This window comes from Argentina silus (assembly GCF_951799395.1).
Source record: "Argentina silus genome assembly, chromosome: 5".
Taxonomy (NCBI): domain Eukaryota; kingdom Metazoa; phylum Chordata; class Actinopteri; order Argentiniformes; family Argentinidae; genus Argentina; species Argentina silus.
In genome coordinates, this window is record NC_139659.1 from 19749949 (window position 1) to 19763752 (window position 13804).

General features: G+C 46.7%; 1 protein-coding gene across 9 annotated transcripts in view; it reads right to left on the reverse strand.

Moving 5' to 3' along the window:
* The window catches only part of strbp (spermatid perinuclear RNA binding protein), a 67143-nt gene extending 53873 nt beyond the window's left edge, over window positions 1-13270 (reverse strand). For all 9 annotated transcript variants that reach the window (XM_083669362.1, XM_083669358.1, XM_083669356.1 and 6 more), the window contains exon 1: window positions 13143-13270. The gene's annotated coding sequence lies outside the window, so the exon portion shown is untranslated. The remainder of the gene's footprint in view (window positions 1-13142) is intronic.
* Between the last annotated feature and the right edge of the window lie 534 nt (window positions 13271-13804).

Sequence of the window (13804 nt, forward strand, 5' to 3'; positions counted from 1 at the left end):
ATCCCTCTGTCACAACAGTCCCCCCCCCCCCTCACACACACACCCTCCACCCCCCCGCTGGTGGTCTGTGGCCTGAGAGCTCCACTCAGAGTGATTACAGACACTCTAACACACACACACACACACAGCTGTGATGTGACTCCTCTCCGCCTGCCGGGTGGGAGAGGGAGAGTCAACCATTTCTACTATGCACCCTCCCCCTCAGGCCTGAACAGTGAATGGGGGAGAGGAGACTACGAGGACGACGGGACACACACACAGATCTCTGTCAATAGCCTATAGTAGTCCACGCTTAGGAACTCGCAATATTCAGCGGTAAAATACGCCTTCCAATTTGCAGACCGAAGAAAAGGCTATTGAAAGGAACGAGACGAAGTGGAATGAGATTTGTGTAATAAGTGAGTGATTTATTCGGTATTCACAGCCCCCCGGTCTCGCCCACCACCTGCCTCTGCCCTGCTCAGAGCTCAGCCCGAGCTACGCAGTCAAAGAGCTACACTTCTTTTTTTTTACTGATCTGACTCAATTCAGGAAACAAAAAGAACATTAGGGATATCAAATAGCTTTGCCTTAACCTTCGTTATGATATTATATGAAATTCAATAAACCCTAAAGTAAAAAAAATGAATTGAATTAAATAACTTGTATTGCAATTTGGTTTGATCAAATCATGGAGCGGTCATTTTCACAGTCCATTAAGTCTGCAGACCATCACCCCCCCCCCCCACCCCCCCCCACCCCCACCACCACCCCCCCCAGCTCATTCGTTCCACTAATGAAAGTGAGGGAGTCCAACCATCTCCATGTGTGTCTACTAATCCCTCTCATCTTGTCATCTACAGGCGACCCTACAGGAACGGCGGCCCCGCACCAGTGGGCCTCACACTCCTGTCTCCTGGTTGTTACACGGTAGAGACGGGCCCGGTGCCAGAGCTACTTCCCTGGGAGCTGAGCAGCCGGCTCCTCTAAACCCCTCTACACACACACACACACACACACACACACACACACACACACACACACACACACACACACACACACACGAACGTGCACGCGCGCACACGCGCACACACACACACACGCGCACGCAGGCACGCACACACACACGCACACGCACACGCGCACACACACACACACACACACACAAATCCCATCCAACGTCACTCAGCACACACAGGCGTCTGGAGATTGTTTGATGATAAATTTGTTTGATGATAAATACGGCAGCGAAAATTGTTTTCTAGCCCAGAGACAGTGACACCAGCGCGTCTCTAATCTCCCCGATAGAGAAATTAATTTGCATCTCGGTGACTTGCGCTTATGAGCCACCAGCATCTTCTATCCTTGGAAAGTGACTGGAGAGGGAGGGAGGGAGGGAAGGAGGGAGGGAGGGAACAACAGCAATGACACAGAAATAGCGGGGAGGGAAGGAGAGGAGGAGAGGAGGAGAGGAGGAGTGAGCTAGGGCCCGTGCTGCCGGGATGTGTGCGCATATTAAAAAGTGGCTGGGCTGTTTCTGAAGCACAAGCGGAGACGGGTGGAATCAGAGTAAACACTGAGAACACCAGGCAGCTTTGCACTGGTTTAACTACAGCAGCAGGCAGCAAGCAGCAGCATCCCATCAACCGGTTTTAACGGGGTCACAGCAACTGGAGGTTTATGAATTAGTACAAATATCGGCATGTTTTCAACAACGCAAATGCCAGTTGGTGTGTAAAGCCTAGTCAAGCCTATTGTAAGCCCACTGTATGCTTAGTCAACAAGGATCGGCAAATAGCAATCAATAACCATAGACCGATGCCACACACACAGCTAATTTGGCCGTAAAGATATTTGCAACGATTGAAGTGTGTTCCGTGTGTTGGCTACCGTGAGATATTTCAGGACGCTAACTTGGTGTACTTGTTAGGCTCCAACGATTAGAGATTTAACGGTTTCTCCATCAACTAAAAAAGCTTCTGGCGCTGTGCATTGATCAGGCTGCTCTCTCATTCAAAACTGTCGCTAGGCTAATTGTGACTGAATCAATAGGCAGAACCTTCATTACATCATAGAGCAGGGAGAGGATAGATTATCGTTTCCTAAAAAAACCTGAATAAATTCTGTTCGCACATTGCCGAAGATTTAAGGATGGAGGGTAAAGATCCTAATGGAAAAGACCTCGACAAACCGAGTCCTATAGCCTTCAGCAGAAAAATAAACTCTTCCGGCAGAGCCGAGGGCCTAGGCTACAGCAATCAGCACCGGGTACTTTAATTGTGTGCTCAATGGGGAATTAGGTCCCGCATTGTGTTGCTCTGCACATAACTGAGGTGGGTGTTGGTGGCTGTTGGGTGTTACAGGATGAACCGGTTTCCCTGTAACACCCTGTACCACCAGACCATTCACATTCACTACACACCTTCCTGTACAAAACAGGAAACGCCTGCTTGGAAAGATCACAAGGAGCTAAAACTTCTTCAAGTGCATTTGTTCCTCCCTGGGAAGCAGCGAGGCCCCCAGGGTGGGTGACGAATTAACAAATCGGCAGCAAAAACAAAAAGACATTATTGTCTTGTCAATTAACCAAGGCCTTTGATTAAGATGCAGGGGACAGTAAATAGACACCCGTTAGTGGTATCAGACAGAGGTCAGTTTGCACAACTGCCTTTGTTTTGGAGGGCAGATAGGCATTGTCACACCTGTCATCATCCCGGCCCTCACAGTCCGTCAGTCTGGAAGGTCAGAGTCGTGCTCGGTAAACCTGAAGTAGCAGCAGCCGCCTCTGTGCTAACGATGAAACGAAGCCTCCTCCGTTCCTCTGAGAATGAGACAAACCGGACTATCCTGCCACGACTAGCGACCACGATCGTCCCACAGCTTTTCCAGTGCTTAATATGCCTGTAAGGCTACAATGTCAAAAAATAAATAAATAAATAAATAAATAAAAAAGAGGAAGGATTGTAGAGGTTAAGGAAGTTTAAGTGAAACTGCAGCACTCATCTGCCCTGACGAGCCTCACATATCCTTCCGTACCTCACTGGGATGCACAGCCTTGGTTTTTTTTGGATGGGTTCCAGGACGGGCCTAACAGTCTTGTGATCAGATTCTCAAACACCACAAAATCCCTAGCAGTCATAACATACATTGATGCTACATTTCTGACATTTTAGAGCTGACTTACGACACAGGACACTACAGAGCCTACTATTGGAATCATAGCTAAATTCTACAACCCGACCGCAGCAGCTATGTGCGCTAGATTCTCGGAATTCCGGAGCCCCGTGCATCATTCTGAAAGAAACACTTCCTTGCCGAAGAGCAGCCTACATAGCCTACTACACACATACCAAGAGAGGGGATTCACACTCAGCCCACATACAGTACTTGCTCAAACCGAGCCAAGCCCTGCATCTCTAGTGATCTGGCCGACCACGGAATTTCAATCAGGAAAATGAGGTTCCTGGGAGGTTCCGAGTATCGCTCGTCATTCCTACGGGCCGGCTCCTTAAAATGCCATTCAACTCAACCGCAGCAAAGCTGGTTCTCCTTGTTTTTCCGCGTATGGGACTAAGATGTTCTCTACAGTCAGTAATTACTGGAAGGCATGGGTTGTATTCTGAATCTAAATCAAATTAACATATTAATAATGTTATAGGCCTACTGCTGTAGCTGCAATAAATCTCTGAGATCGATCATGAGGCACCTCTCCCCTAAAGCAGCAGGATAGCGAGAAAAAAGGGCATTTAGGACAAACAAACAAGATTAGCCAAACAATTAACTAAATGAATTGCCCAGCCCCCCTCACCAATGCAGAGGGTGTCTAAATAAAGCTGAGAGTTTGGGGTTTGGGCTGCAGACTGGACTGGGCCTCTGAGACAGGCCTGGTGTAAAATATGCAAGGGTACACAGAGCTGCAGTCTTTGGGCAGGAGTCTGAACTGTCCTCCACAAAGAGACCTCTGTTTTCACATCTCTGCTCCCCACAAAGCAAAGGAGCTGGGGTGCTGTTTGAGGGAGAGGTTGGGGGGGGGGGGGTGTAGGACCCCCTTTATTGCCCCCCTGCCATCCAGAGGGCTGGCTCTGGCTCACTACTCATAAATTACATCCAGGGCGACTGAGAGCCTGAACATTTACCTTAAACACTATCCCTTTCTTCCAGGGCCATGGAGCAGTAGCATAGATCAGCCTGCAAGGCTCCCTGACACTAATGTGGTGTGGGTGGCATATAGAGCGACATTTGTACTAGCTGAGGCACTCCAATATTTGACAGAACGAGAAAGGCAGGCAACACAAGGGATTAAGAGGGATATTTTTTTCAGAGTTCTTCATTTTCATGATGACCCGTAATCAAAATCACTGAATCAAAACAGAATAAAAAATCTAAAGCAAATCAGGCTGTCCAGAGGCTGTGGAGAGGCTGTGGAAGGATCTGAGTGGCTAGGCTAATCCAGGCATGTAGGACACTCCGGTGGGCTTTGAGGAGTCTCTACCTGACCTAATCCATCCATCATACTGCCCTGCTAACCACCAGCCCAGCCAGCACACACCGTTAAATAAGGCCAGGATTTGGGAACAAGACAACACGCCCACCCCCCCAAAAAAAAAAAAAAAAAAAAAAAGTCTCACTGTAAAAGCCTTCATCGTTTTTAACACAATCTGGGCCATACCCAATTATTTCTCGGGTTGCCATGGCTACGGCATGCCTCCTCACGGTGGTTTGAAACGGTAAAAAATTCACCCCCAGCCTGGCATGCGAAGGGGGTGCCGCTGCTGCTGGCTTCCAGGCAGCTGGGGTCTCTCTCGACAGCCGGTGTCTGCCGACACAAACGCGGGCGACATCTGAGAGGATGAAAGAGTGGTCGGAGGGATCCTGAACGACAACGACGACGACGGCTTGGGCTCGTTCCCATTAGGTCAACGAGACCGACTCGTTCGGCTCGGAATCTCTGGAATAAATCAAATCAAATAAACAGGGTCCTCAGCGGATCTGGCGCGGCAGGCCTGCGCTGATGGGACAGGAGTCAAACACTGGGGTGAGACTTGAGTCAAACACGGTCAGTGTCAGTGGAAGCAGGAGTCGGTGAAGTAGTAGGCCGACGAGGGGCTGGATGGGGAAACGGGGGGGAAACGGGGCCACTGGAGGAGCTGTGGGGAAATAAACGTAGCACTGCAGAAGGAAACACGCTCCTGCATCTCTGAGGGTTGTAACCCTGAGCCGGGCTCAGCCGCAAAGTGAGGCGAGGGGCCTCCTGAGACTGCACCAGTCCTCTGCCTCTGCAAACAGGCCTAGGAGGTGGGGGAAGGCGGGGGGGCTGACAGAGATAGATCTGTGTGTGTGTGTGTGTGTGTGTGTGTGTGTGTGCATGTGCGTGTGTGTGTTTTGGGAGAAGATATCTGTCGATGTTCCGCTGCACCGCTTTGTCACCTTGATCCATCAGGGAATTCAAGGTTGAGATGTTGCGCTTGACATACTCTGTGTGTAAGCAAGGAGGATGACAACACCGATAAAAAAATGGGGATCAACATTTCAGTGCCATACCCCCCTCTTCCCCCTTCCCCCTTCCAAAAAGGCATACAGAGACACACTCCCCCTTTCTCTCTCGCTCCCTCCCTCCCTCTCTCTCGCGTGCGCTCTCGGTAATGCTGCCCCTCCCCATCCTTCAACATTAGAGGTAGATGGATGACCCATCCCAGCCCCAGATCGGACCCCCCCTCTCCCCCTCTCCCCATAGAGCAGAAGGGATGAGGGGAGGGCGCGGTGAGGACAACCATTGTCTCCTTCTGTTAATATGTAAAAATAACTCCTGCTGAAAGTAAAGTGGGTCAGAGAATTCCCAAGGAGCCTGTGAGAGAGAGAGAGGCAGCCAGTCGTATCAATGCGGAACAGAACGCAGCTTATCTCTACCGCTGGCTCTCTTCTACGGCCCGGAGGATCGGTGCAGGCTTGTTCCCCTACCACCGCCCCCCTCCTCCCCTCTCCCCTCCCTTCACTCCCCTCCCTTCACTCCCCTGGGCACGGGATCAGTACTAGGCCAGACAAACATTTACATTGTTATATTCTATCCCCAATCACTTAGTGTAATGTATATCCAATCTCCACTGGATAAACTGATACTGGACCAGCTATGAAATTATGTCATATGTTACAGGCTACTTGTCTGCTTTCATCTTGTTGCATCTCCACTGTTGCTGGAAAGGGCTACCATCTTGAAGCAAGAATGTAATAAAGTAAAAGACCGGTTAAATCTGTAATGGTCACTTTTTTTTTTGCATGAGAGAGTTTGTTTTATGCATTCACTATGAGGATTAACCTGCTCTGGCTCTCCAGTAGTCTTAAATAGGCAGGGCTAGAGGGAACAGAAATAGCAGGAGCTGACTACGGCATACGTAATGTAACCAAGGGAGCATTGAATAACTAAGCCCTGAGAGAGAGTGTGTTCCTGGCTACCGGCTAGGTTAAGCCTGCTGCTCCAGGACAAATGCCAGGTGACTGGTTTAGGCTACATGTACACTTAGCAGGGCGTACATTTGTCAAAAATCTATCATCTCTGGCCATCGTGGCGAAATTCCAAACAACAACATCCTCACACATTCCAAGAGGCAGCCGCCAGAGACAGAAAGGCTAAAATCGGTGAGTCCACTCCCCTAGAACACCCCTGGCAGTAACAATATGTTTATATGCAAACCGAGAGTCGGGTAGGACACTCATTTTTTTTAAAAACGCTTTTTCCGGACCAAAACAGGCTACATGTCCACTTAAAGCTCAACACAGAGAGAGCTCTACACCTCAGGCTTATTCAGAGGTCAAATGTTACAAAATGCAGATAGAAATATAAAGTACAGAGCTGGCTCAACTGCCTATTCTGTCTACAGGACATACAGTGCCCTCCATAAGTATTGGGATGAAGAAGCATTTTGTCTTCTTTTAGCTATATACTCCAACAGTTTGGATTTGAAATCAAACAATTACTATGAGTAGAGATTCTCAGCTTTAATTCAATGTTTTCTTTTTTAAGATTGGTTTCACCATTCAAAAATCACAGCCATTTTTATACATAGTCCCCCTATTTCAGTTTACAGAAACATCTTGTCTGCCTAAGTACGAGCAAATGCTTCCAATCTCATTGAACGGCACTTCATCAAACAGCAAGACAATGACCCCAAACATAGTGCCATAGAAACTAGGGAGTTTTTCAGGGCCCAAAAGTGAAGAGAGTCTAGTGTGGCCAAGTCAATCTCCAGATTTAAATCCAATTGAACATGCATTTTAATTTGCAAAAAACTATTGAAGATAGCTGCAGTAGAGGCCTGGCAGAGCATCGTCAGAGAATATACTTTTGGAGCCCTGAAATAGTTGGGCTGTTTAAAAAAATGTTGTACTTTCTAAATGGTGAAACCAAACAACAAACAAAAAACAAACCAAAAAACATTGAATTAAAGCTGAGAATCTCTACTTTGACCCCATAGTAATTGTTTGATTTCAAATCCAAACTGTTGGAGTAAAGAGCTAAAACAAGACAAAATCCTTCCTCTTTCCAATACTTAAGGAGGGCACTGTATTTCTATTTGAATGCTCTGGAATGCTACCCAAGTGAGCTACATGAGCTCAAATGATTTGACTGAGCATTCAGACAGAATGCCTTCTAAATTTAAGATACTACTAATTAAACATTGGATATAAACAGGCTAGCTTAAGTCACAGGTTTAGAGCCCATAATCACAAAACAATACCCCCACAAAGAAGGGGCAAATAAATCCTGAGGATCAAAGAAATTCTGAAGAAAGAAAAAAAAAGAGGAAAAAAAACACTGGCAGATAAAGAAAGTATGGAATTAAGTTGTTTCCTAGACGATAACATCCCAATTTTTCAGTATGACTACAATACCCTGGAGAGCTCATGAGACAGTGTCACAGGAGACAGAGGAACCAGCCAATTCAACTCTGATTAACAGTAATAAGACAGGTGAAGCAAGAGCCAAGAACCAGATGCAGATATCAAAACATGAATGCATTAGACACACCAGGCTGGCACGTCGGCTCCCCGCCTCACCATCTGAGAAACACACACACACACACACACACACACACACACACAAGCATATTTGCTTCGTCCTCTGGGCATCTCTGCTCACCTTGGCCTAGAAACATAACTAGAGTTTGACGCACCTCTTTGGACCCCCTGCCAACCTGCTCCAGGTTGGGGGGGGGGGGGGGGGGGGGGGGGGGCAAAAATCCTGAGGATTTAAGAAAAGTGAGAAATGAGGGATGGATATGCAGCTCGAAGTTCCCTTTCAGAGCCAGGGATATTTCCAATTACATGCAGCCTTACGGGCTTATCGTGCTGTTTTTGCACGGTGATGAATGACCCCTGGAACCTGGAACAGTCCAGAAAGCTTGGCTCTACTCTAGCTCTGGGCCCCACCAGCCGGCGGAGGGGGCTTTCATTATCAACACCAATGTCAATAACATAATACACACAGTCTGGTGTCAGAGGCCCGATACGTGAGGGAGAGGGGGGGTCATTAATCAGATCTCAAATACACCATGTGACCCCGGTCTTTAGCCAACGTTGGCAGGCTGTAGACGTTGGGACACGGAGGAGGGCCATACTCACAGCTGTCGCCTCACAGTGGTGATGCTGCACACAAGACAGTCGAGTCCATATGTCCTTCTTAGTGACATCCATGCATGTCCCGACACCCCTCTCCTAATTGTCCCTCATGTGCAGTGGTCTCAATTTTCCAGCGCAAACAAAAGAGCAGCCACCGCATCAACCTGAAGGTGACATTTCACTCACTTGTTATGCTGTCACCGGGTGGGAACTGCACAAGCCCTGCTTTGACCAGTACATATTGTACCACACTGTCTGGCTCTCACACACAAATCCACATGCTCAAAACAAGCATCGGGTCCTGGATGGGGAGGCAGGATAGGTTGGAACAGAGGGCTAGTCGGATTTTAGAAAACCTGACGTGAGCGTTTGACACCTGGCTAGAACTAGGATATTTCGTCAGCACCGGCGATGGATGGCATCCTTCCTCCTCAAATGTTCTTGACTGTTGCCTCCGCTCCTGTGATTGAGTTCCAGGTGCCTTGAAATAGCCCCCTGACCCGGCGCCCACCTGTTAAGCACTGAATCAATTTGAAACGGCTCAATGCGGACGGGGAAACGAACCTGTTTACAATCATTAGCCTGCTTTACCATCTAAAATGTCTTAATTAGGCCTAACTAAACCAAAACTACAAGTCGATATAACAGCCAAATACAAATGATCTAAAAGAAGATCAAGCTGCTCATTGGAAATGATCCACAATCAAGGCAATTCTGCCCACCCCAAACATACACACACAAATTCACAGGCACGCATACACAAATACATGCACGCACACATCCTTCCAAATGGGGCCACAGCATACTTGGACCATACTAGCTTGTCTTAATGAATATTAACAGCACTCGTTTTACCCATTGCAAAAAAGTCTCCTTTTATCTGTCTAACTGTGAGCAGCAATCAGAGAATCACTCTCTAATTGGTTAATTATCTCAGGGGGCCGCAGAGGTGAGCGATATCCAGTCAAAGAAAGCCAACCCCCCCTTCACCCTCCTAAATCTCTCGTAAATCAGCCGTAGCCAAATCTGAGCCACACCAGAAGCTGCTTTATTAAATAAAGAGCCACAATCAGATAGAGAGGCAACACACTCAAACGCACAGCGTCTAACTGATTATCTCCCTCTGCAATTATGCTGTGTTTAACATGGATAGCAAGCAATTCATCTTTTCTAATTGGTCAATGGGTCAGAGTATCAGATGCGGGAAATGTGTGCCTAACACGCAAACACACACACACAGACACACACACACAATAACATAGCAAACAAATCCTTAAGCAAAAAGAAATATATATATATTACATACATATATATACATTTTCAACACTGGAAAAGACTTTGATACTTTTCACTTAATACAAAGCATGTATCGAAGAGGTACTTCCTCTTGCATTGGTCCATCATTTTGCATAGGGCCCATTTTATTTGGCTAAAGAAGGTACAGCACCCCATGACACATGACCACAGACGAAGCGTCACCTTTCTCCTTCACAATTTGACTCGGCAGACCGCAAAGCGCCGCTAGCTAGGTTGGGGAGGCTAGGAGCAGCCAGGCTGACAGCGCAGTACTTCATCAATAGTAAAAGGGAGGGAGTGGTGCCGAGAGATGACACAGAGAGAGAGAGAGAGAGAGAGAGAGCCACTGAGCAGATGGGTTCCTCATGTCACTGTCACAATGTAAATGATGGAGGCTCCTTCTAAAAATGCTAAACCCCCCCCCCCCCCCCCCCCCCCGGTCCATCTGCACAGAGGCAAGCGCCTGAAAATCCATTATCATTGCACGTGAAACTCAATATTCAGACCCACTTAAAAAGCATCTACTTAACTCTCCTGCTTGGGTTGAATTTCGAGGGAAAGTACGTGAAAAAATGCCACCGCCGTGACTTTGCTAAGATACGCCATTTGGGAGTGCTGGGTTAGGGTCATTTTTAATTGGGCGTGTTAAGTAGAGAATAGTAGATTTTTTCTTTATTTTTTTTTTCCTCATCAAGCGTAGTGACCTCCTGTGGTCCTTCTCATCTTGAAATAGGCCTTACATGGCCATTCCTACCCATGCCTGGTTAAGATCTGGTTTCTGCACATCTCTCTGTATCTGTTTCCGCTGCGTAGCTGTCAGCTGCTGGGAGTTTATACACATGCTCTGTTTATACAGCAGAACAGAGGTCTTCTTTCCACTGCCTCCCGCTCTCAGAGCTGTCTTGATAGGGGAATAAGCGCCCAGAACCTTTATACTACCCATCCTATCAATATAAAGTGCGAGTTTAACTTCTCTATTTGTGCGGGTTCGGGCCGATTCCAGGACAGCATATTTGAATATAATCTCGCTTCAAATCTAATTGTCCAGGGTTCTGCTCCCTGCCGGCTGCCAACCTGCAATAAATGGCTTATTGAAATGTGCCGAATTCCCCATTGTGCTGCGATGGAGACTCTTCGGTGGTCAGGATTCCAGCTTGGTTCTGAAAGAGAGCTGTTTATAATATCCCTCTTCTAAGCAATAAAACAGACAGCCGGTGACCTGCTGATTCAGATGCTACCTCTCGCTCTTAACCCACAATCCCTTGCTCCCGCTACCGCATTCGCATACAGATAGACGGACGACTGTTTTTGTCGTGCAAAAGAAATACAATGAAAAATCGAATCTCTGATCTTCCTAGCTGTCCAGATTAAGTTGGCTGCTGCCAAACCTCAGGAAGCAGCAGGCTCTGTTGAGGGAGGAAGCTCATATTCACTCCCAGCATTCGCATTTCCTATCACCTCCGTGTGGAATCCAGTAATAGCTCTGATTTGCAGGAAGGAGAGAGAGAGAGAGAGAGAGAGAGAGAGAGAGAGGCCCACTGCAGTCCAAGGAACTACTTACTTACTAAGGCCTTTGAATTCCTTATGACACATACAGTAGGCCATTGATGAAGCGCTTCTATCCCTTTCTGTCCTGTTGCTATCCATTCTAGATGTTGATATGTCAGTTCCCCCCCCCGCCATCTCTTGCTCTGTGTCACAGCTTCAGGTGGTCTGTGTCACGCCTCCAGGTGGTGTGTGTGTGTGTGTGTGTGTGTGTGTGTGTGTGTGTGTGTGTGTGTACTGGCACACTTCCAAATGTCACCTAAATACAGCGGAAACTAAGCCATTGGCAAGTCTTCTAATCACCTGCTCGTGTCCACAGCAGTGAATACTGAGAGCCTGTGGCAATGTTAAACCAAGAGGAGCACTGCACTTCCCTTTTTAACATTGCTGCTGGGTATTTGTCGAGCCTATACCTCTGAATATGTACTGTCTGGCGGTGAACTGGTGGTAAACAAAAATAACACACACTTTCTCAGGTCTCACGCTCAACGCTATGGTTCACACATTCTCTCTCTCCATCCCCTTCAATGACAGGGAGAGGAGGACTACAAAGTTGAATGAATTCAAGAGCCATATGTAAACAAAAGATTATTTTGTGCAGTCTCAAGAGAGCACTTTGTCACTGCTGTCGGCTAGATCTAGGCTTTCTACACAAGCACATGACAGAGCATGAGAGTCATTAGGGTAGGAGCAAAGGTGATTAAAGTCCTTTCAAAGTGAGTCAGATCATGTGCATTGCTCAATCACCAAATGTGTTCAACTGCAACTGTAGTCAGAAGCAGAGCTTGAAGAATGATGTGCTGCCCAAGATTTTCATCTGATGTACTATAGGCTAGATAGGCTGTCCTGAGAGAGTAGGGTAAATTAGCGTCAACAAACAAACAAACAAACAAAGATAAACCCTTGGCACAAGTACTGTACAGTATACCCACAAGCTGTTTCCTAGCCAGATATGGAGGAAACTACACAGTCTCTCTCTCTCTCTCTCACACACACACACACACACAAACACACACAGTATGAGGAAGAGATGAGGGAACAACAAAACCACAATGAGGAAATAAAACCCATTACAATGGACTCTCTTTGTTGCACAAGTTGATGTTGGAGAAATAACCATGTTTTATACACAGAAAATGATCATAGAAACTGTAAAAAAATAAATAATAATAATCTGAACTGTACTGTATGTATTGCGCTTAGTGCAATAGCTCACTGCGGAAGTACAGGCACCTGCTGTAACTGATGAACAACATTGACGTTATATCACCGTCTATTACTGTCTATTTTCCGATGTACCTACAAACAGTGTAGTATACTTGATCGAATGCAACATTGTGTAAAAAAAGTGAACGTTATTGCCAATCACCGGCGCGTGTGGTTCAGATACATTTAGTCTCATTTGTCTATAAAAGTTATTTATTTCATAGGTGCATATCTGCATGCCATCTATTCGATTTAGTTCCGAGTTAAAATCAATAACAATGTCTAAAGAATCGGAAAAGCTCCAGGGACTAAATAGCTACCTTGCTTTGCAAGTTAAAACAGGGAAATATACCCGTCTCGTGGAGAGTCACAATATACAGTACTCACCACTGTAACCAGTTCCCCCGCATTTGTACCTTTCGCCGCGAGCTGTGACAACGCCGAGCCACAAAACAAAAACACCAAAAAAAAGGAAATGCAAAATATGAATACGGTCTACTTACGGTTGAAGTAGTGAAAGTGGTCAAAGAAATCCAGACATACGTCGATAACTGCCAGAGTTTTACCGTCCGGACACTGACAGGAGCGAAATCCTAGTGGCAACGCTCGGGGCTTGTTTGCACGTTTGACACCCAGGCAGCGTTCAGCGCGAGCCGCCTGCTCGTTTCTCTAGCACGAGATTCAAAGATGAATGGTTACTGCGCAGGCGCGGACGGGATCGATTTAGTCGCGAGCGGCAGCATTGAGTTTCACTTGACGGGATGGACATGCAATAAAGATAATAACATCAACGTGAAGATAGGGTGGGTCATGACATAGGTGTATGCATTTCTTGTTTTATTTCATATGCATTCTCATGTGCGTTACTTAATTTCTGAAGAGAGCCGCACTATTAAATTGATCCGAAATGAGGACATCACTATCACTTTTAGCTTTCTGTGGCTAGGGGGATTTTTTTGTTATTATTTTGTGCAAAAAAATGTGTATGTCTATCCATCCAAGTGGAGCATTTTTTTCCAACCACACAGTCAAATAAATAATTCAAGTATAGCAGCCTGCACCAAAATGATGTTCTCTCAATCGCAGGCGGAGTCGAATGACAGAAGCCAAATCCATTCAATGTACTTGGATTATGCCTCGTGTAGCCTAGGTCTCACAGATGGGA